Source organism: Ornithodoros turicata, chromosome 2 (assembly GCF_037126465.1).
Source record: "Ornithodoros turicata isolate Travis chromosome 2, ASM3712646v1, whole genome shotgun sequence".
NCBI classification, from domain to species: Eukaryota; Metazoa; Arthropoda; class Arachnida; order Ixodida; family Argasidae; genus Ornithodoros; species Ornithodoros turicata.
The window spans coordinates 29,728,328-29,735,542 of NC_088202.1; the positions used below are offsets into that span (position 1 = coordinate 29,728,328).

A 7,215-nucleotide genomic window follows, 5' to 3' on the forward strand; every position below is an offset into this window, starting at 1 on the left:
CGACAAGGATGGGACTGGAAACCACGCGGGCAGAGCCCATTGAATTAGCAGTCCAACGCCTTAACCACTCGGCGACCTTGTCTTTTTTTTTCTTTTCCACCTTGATTTTTCTGAGCGGTCAGTTACAACACAGTAACAGAAAGAGTACGGTGTTTCTCCTTTATACTGGACACATCGACAACGCAACTTCTACAAAGCGGACAGCCCTTCACAGATCTTATCTAGCCACGTCTAAAAGCTGAGTACGAGCTAACTTAATCTGCAGCAGTTCGGCTTTGAAATATTTCATAGGAGGACACAACGGCTCTTCGTTCCTATCGGCCTTACGAAGCTTCCACAAACGGTACATGGCAGCAAGAAGAACGATACCGTATCTCACATTTCTCCGGAGCGTAATGGGAGGAAACGGATAGTATGTGGGCTAAGCGAAAGACTGCGCTTAAAGGTCAGCTATGCCGATATCCCAAATAGTCGAAACGGTTGTAATATTCTGAAAGCCCACATCCAGCTCTCCCCAAAACGCACCTTCATTCTCTCAGTTCGGTACAGTATCATGTAAAAAAAAAATAGATAATTCATTCCGAAACACACATGGGCGCAGGCATTTTAATGACGTAGATGCACCCGAACGGGCATTGTGACGTGTACGCGCCTTCGTACTTGTCAGTGGATTTCAGCAACGGCTTCTCGCGGCTTCACGTATCTGTGCTTGAAGATGGCGGACAGCCGGTTTCCACCGTTCCGCGATAAGTAAACAGTGCAGCAGCTGCGAACTCATTGGCGAACCAACCTGTGTGCGATGTTGTGACTGGAATTCGTCGTTTGTGTTTTGTGAGCACGTACACTTTGTATCAAGTCGCGTCTGCGTCAGCCCCTTTACAGCACTTGCGCATTGTAGAGACTGACGTTTCTACAGCCGTGTTAGCAAGAAAATGCCGACAGCGTTTTATTCCTGCAGGAAGAAATTGTGCTATGTATTTGAGGAACCGCATACTGCTATGGGACAAGTTTTACGTACGATTTATCAATGTGCAACAGCGTCGACGATGGTATGTAGCGACGAGAGACGTAAAACGAAATACAAATCACATTTTAAACTTTTTGTGGGATTCTGTGCATTTTCCAGAAGATTTCTTTGAATCACACACTCCCATGTCACGCTGCGTTGTGTGGCACGCTACAAACTACTGCATTTTATGTCTAACATCTGGATATTGTTTGTAATGAGCACCGTCGCACAAAAACATGCACACGAAAGCTCCAGTAGCCATGTGGTTGCACACTATGCAGACGCAAAAGAAGTACCAGAGCACATATTGCCACTTAGAAATGGTGTTTTTAGAAATGTGGTGTCTGAAGAGTTAGGGCATAGCATAGATCCGTGAAATCAGGTGCACCTTATCCTTCTGTAGAGTGCTCTTTCAATTCACAACTCAGCCCATGGGGTGTAAAAGTGTTAGAGGCAATTATGTGACTTGTCGTCCTGGGTGACATCACTGGCCAGCCTCGGAATTAATTCCGTTCTCAGGAATTATTGTACAAATCACTTTGTATGTAGGACATAATAAGCAATATGTAAGTTGCAACCTTGTCTGCAGCATTCTCGATTGCCTCTTACCTTTACAGTTAGAGACACGTTACCAAACCATTTGCAAAGGGCACTCTTACAGGGGCCGTGTAACTTGAGTTTTTAATTTATAAAATTTATAAAAATATAAGTATACAATATGTAATATGAAATTTATATAAAATAAAAAATAACATTTGTAAAAATAATTTATAAAAAAATAAAAAGGCTTCATGGAAGCAATGCATTAGCATACCCATTGCACATGAAGCACAATTATATATGCTTGGACATCATCTAATTAATCTTCTGAACCATATGTGTGGCTGCATACGAAATTTTTTATGCGCGTGCTCTACCTTCCTATTCCTATATGTGCACACGAATAACAGTGAATATATGTGAAGTGGCAAAAAGCAACTCTAGACTCTACCATCAGTGTGCCCCTTTAACTTTTCCACATTTATGTCTGGTGAACCGGGAATATCTCACTAGAAAAGAAGACATTTGTGCATTGTTTGGCAAGCAAATAAATATATTTATTTACATTTTCCATCAATCAACAATGTTGTGACCTGGTTCAAATATTAATGTCAACAAGGAAAGTATTTACAAATTATTCCTATGTACTCAAATGCAGATATGACAATTCTCTTTTTGTACCTCAGCACAGTACAGTTTCAAAATTAACAAACTGCACAGCATCAGCAATCTTAAAGTATCTCAAGAGGGGAATCACATAAAGCTCCAATAATAGACTGTGCAAACAAAGCTGCAAAAAACAAAGTACTTCAAGAAAAATCTGAATAATCGGTTGCCGTTGTGATACTATGCACAGTTCATGAATGGAACATGTTACCTCATTGCATTGCCTCCATGTGAGCACAAGAACAGGCAGCTTTTTAGGTCGCTCTTTTCGTGTTTTTTTATTGTCTTTTTTGTTTTCTGTTTTTGCAAGAGCAAGCATGGCCATAGTGAAACACAAGCAGCCAAGGACAGGATGAGACATCTACAATGCGACTGCTAGCTCTAAACTGATATTTATTAGCAGACTCTGGAATATACACATATATGCTGCTAGCAAATGACAATTTAACCAATAGAATAACAGACAAGAAAAAAGGGTTATATATCTTCCCCTCTCCTCATTCTATTTCACAGGCAGCCCTAGTATCATTCTGAGTGTGTCCGTGCGTTCCCTTTGAGATAACGTATCTCGGACAGAAGCAAATCCAACAGCGGACTGCTTACACATGCAACTGTCTTGGATTTCTCTAACCACTTGTTATTTAATCGCTGCCTTGAGCTGTGTGTTCTGGAATGGTTCTGCATCGCCTCGACTGGTGGCTCGAAAAACGACGTGCGTTCCCTCACGAAATGGCTGGATTTCGTCGCCACCGAAGCTCCATGGATCCAGTTCTCGACCTAGTCTCTACAGTTCAACATGCTCGAGCCCATCGACGGATCGTCCGATCGGTCTTCCTCGACATCAAGCGCGCCTATGATACCGTCTCGCACATTTGTGTGCTGCATGCCTTGCGCTCGTTTGGAGTATCCGGTCGGCTCTTCATCTGGCTCCAAGACTTCCTTACGGACCGGACTGTCGCTGTCCGTACGTCCCAAGGCCAAAGCCCTCAGCATCCTGTTCCCCAAGGAGTCCCCCAAGGAAGCATTCTCAGCCCGACACTGTTTAACGTGGTGATGGCCGGCCTACAATCAGTAATTCCTCGCCAAGTGTCGTTCTCCGTGTATGCAGATGACGTCGCCCTTTGGACAGTAGGAAAATCACGCCCGGCTCTCCAGCGCCGCCTGCAGCTCGCTTTAAACAATATCCATACGTACCTGACGCACCTCGGGATGGACCTTTCACCCGAAAAGTGTGTCGAGCTCCCTTTCACGCGTAAAGCTATGGCCAATTTCCCACTTTGGCTTGGCTCAAAGAAGCTAGAACCAGTACGCTTTCACCGCTTCCTTGGCGTGGTAATCGACTCGGACTTGCGCTGGGCTCGGCACATTAAACACCTTGAAACTAAAGTGCAGCGATGGCTCCCCGCAATCCAACATCTTTCTGGCCCAGGATGGGGCTGTGATCAGCGTTCCCTGCTCGCGGTTCACGCGGCATTGGTGAGGGCAACTGTGCTTTACAGCCTTCCTATTCTGCACAGGATATCAACAACTTCATTAAATACGCTTCGGTCCCTGTTTGCTCGAAGCCTTCGTCGATGTCTCGGAGTTCCAAGAATAGCTGAAACACGACAAGTACTGGCTGAAGCTGGTGAGCTCCCGCTTGAAGTTCTCCGTGAACGGGAAACGGCTCGGCACTACCTCCGTTTGCGTGCTCACATTCCCCGCCACCCGCTACTCAGGAAAATTCGATACCGCCCTGGAAGCGACTTCTATCGAGTAGCGCAGAGGACACGCCAGACTCTCACTGGCTTCATAACTAAGGACACTATACCGCCGGAAGCCCCCTGGTCTCTCCCGGTACCGCCCACGTTTGTACGCCTCCCAAACCTTCTGCAAAGAAGAGATCAGGTCCCCCCTCAAGTCCTCCGAGCCCATTTTCATGCTCTGGTAGACGAGAAGTTTTCTACGTTTACGGCAGCATATACTGATGGCGCATCCCGAAACAACAAGTCCGCCTCAGCCTTCGTCATTCCATCCGAAGGCGTCGTGCACGGAAGACGCCTTTCACATCCAACCTCCTCCACAGCTGCGGAACTCTATGCCATCCTTTTCTTTCTACAACACATCGCTGATTTTCCACCCCGGGAATGGGCAGTCTTTACAGACTCCAAATCTGCACTTCAAGCAATTGAAACTTCCGGCATACGAGGCCCATCCGCACCCCTAGTCACCGACGTGTTAATGGCTTACCACACTATCTACGCCGCAGGCCACAGGCTAGTTCTCCAGTGGGTTCCAGTCCATTGTGGTGTCGTGGGGAACGAGCAGGCCGACAGCGCCGCAGAAGCAGCACTCTCGTCTCGGAACCGGACCCGTATTGTTCTGCTCAGAGGAGACCGCCGTTCAATTCTGCGACGTCTGGTGACACCCCTGGCTTCCCGCCAACGGACAACCGACATTCTTCCCCCCTCTATGTTGAACAGAGTTGATCCCATGCTCGCTTTCCGCATGCCACGAAACACATCTCGTCAGGATGCTGCATTAATCCACCGCATGCGCCTCGATGTGGCCTTTACAGCTCAGTGGCGTTACCGCTTGAGACAAATTGATTCTCCCACCTGTTGCCACTGTGGTGCTCTTGAGGATCTGGAGCACATTCTTCTTCATTGCCCTCACTACGAACCTTCCCGAATCACACTCTCCGAGTCTCTTCGTCAGCTGGACTCTCGCCCTTTCTCCCTACCGAAATTGCTTGGTCCCTGGCCCAATCCAGCCCAGCAACGCTCTGCGCTCAAAGCTCTTCTGACATTTCTGGACACCATCGGACTTCGATCGTTATTGTAAAGGGGCTCGTTATTTTATTCCCCCCATTCCACCAAGCACTGGGGTAGAGTACCGCCTGTTGCGATGAAACTCCCCACTCTCCAAGGCCGAAAATAAAGTTGTTGCTGTTGTTGGAAATCTAGGCAGCATCCAGAGTCCCTGCAATGTGTTGCCATGTTTCTCGAGGGCATCAAAAGTCTGTCCTTGGCTGCCTATGTTTCACTATGGCTCTCAGATACAAGCTACCCCATTTCAACACAGTAGAAAACACAGATTTGTAAATAGCATCTGTTGATTGCACTGTACATACCCCCCATATAAAGGATCATAGTGGATACTACATCTTGTGCAATAATGTCAGGAACACAAAAAAGCTAGATTTGAAACCACTCTTACGTCGTAGTAGTAGTATTATTTGTATGAAGCTACGCAATTCCTGTTCTGCAAATAATTTAAACGATATGTTTCATCTGCCAGCGTGATGATCCCCTGAAAAGCAATTCACACTTGGCCGGAACTACCGGTTCTGAAACCTATCCCTGACATGTGTAGCCATCAGGGAGGAAACCCAAGGGCTGCGGTGGAAAAGACAAACACACACGGGCTATGTTCTCACTGTGTATCAGCTGCTCTGGCTACTAAGAAGAACATGTTCCAAAATAATATAACATGGCTTGACATGATACGCCGGCGAAAGCTAACCAATAAAATTAGTAGTTAAATGTACAATACGTAAACACTTGCCATAACATGACAGTTTCCTTCCTGTATTCATGCGCTACCATTCAACCCACATAAACAGTGTACTGAATTTTTTATAGCATTACACGTCATTTGACAGAACTTGAACAAGATTATATAGCACACGATAAAAGTAGAGTGAACATAATGTGCAGAAAAAATGGCTAGGAAGCAAGCGAGCTGGTGAAGATGATGAATATGTAAAACCCCCAAGACTAGGGAACACAAAGGGACGTGTTTGTGTCTGTCCCCTTTAGTTTAGTCTGTCCCTTTGGGTTTTACATCATGCATAATGTGCAGCTTTCCATTCACGCTTAATGGCCGTAGCAGTAATGCATGAAGGCCACTGCTAAGTTGTGTTGAGAAACACCACTTTATGTTTGCCATGTCTAAACGAAACATACCTGACCTCACCCAAATTAACCGTTCTGAGTCTGGAACACACAAAGAGAAAAACGCAACACACGCCACAACATTAACAGATAGGCAAATGAGCTGTGGCGAGCTCCACCTTGGGACAAAGTCAACAAGTAATTCACCAAAAGTCAATGAGCGCCTGAAATGTAACATGTCTGACTGGTAGCAGGACGGTCCACGTTCAATTCCTGGTGCTAGCACTGACTGGCTTTTTCATGAATTATTTGTTGAAGTTTCGATGTGCTTGAGAACTATTCGTCAACCATCGTATCCTCATGAGGTGATGAGGGTTTGTCATCCCAAAGAGACTCTCTTTCTGGCATGTGTCCTTATGGATGCTCATCACTGCAGAAAAAAAAAGTAAAAAGCATTTAATGACAAGTCGTATAGTGGTATGTAGTCGTATAGTGGTAAGTAGTATATATGTAGTCGGATAGTCGTATTTACTGTATAATGATTGTGCACAACAGAAAGAAGACTTTCGCACAGAAGGCTGTACTTCTTGAGGTCTAACATCAAGTTACAAAATTCCAGAATATATAAGACATGTTGTAAGGTAGAGAACAAGTGGAGTTATTGAGTTTTCGAGTTGAGTTGAGGGGGGAGTTGTACCCCCTTTTTATTTTATTATTTATGATTGTATAATTATTTTTATGTCTGTACCATCCCTCGCTCTCTACATTACAACATGATTTATATATTCTGGGATTTGTAACTTCATATTAGACTTTAACAAGAGCAGCCATGTGCACGAAAGTCTCGTCTCATTAAAATTTAGATGCTCTCAACAGTCTTCTTTCTGTTGTGAATCTCTATCGCAGCATACCTGCACATTGCTGTTCTACGTACTGTGACTTTGCAGTAAGAGTATGGACTTTGGGTAAAAAGACTACACAGCACTGCTTAGGTATTTTTGCCTATCGAACAGTATGTATGTATGCAGTATGCACACAGTATTTGTGCACCGGACCCACTAAAAATGTAATGAATGTGGCCACGGTAACGCACCAAGTTCCACATAATTATTGTAGAATCCAGGT

At 45.1% G+C, this 7,215-nt stretch overlaps 1 non-coding gene across 1 annotated transcript; it reads right to left on the reverse strand.

Moving 5' to 3' along the window:
* Trnas-gcu (transfer RNA serine (anticodon GCU)) lies at positions 1–82 on the reverse strand. The gene has a single exon. It is a non-coding gene; the product is annotated as a tRNA-Ser (tRNA).
* Between the last annotated feature and the right edge of the window lie 7,133 nt (positions 83–7,215).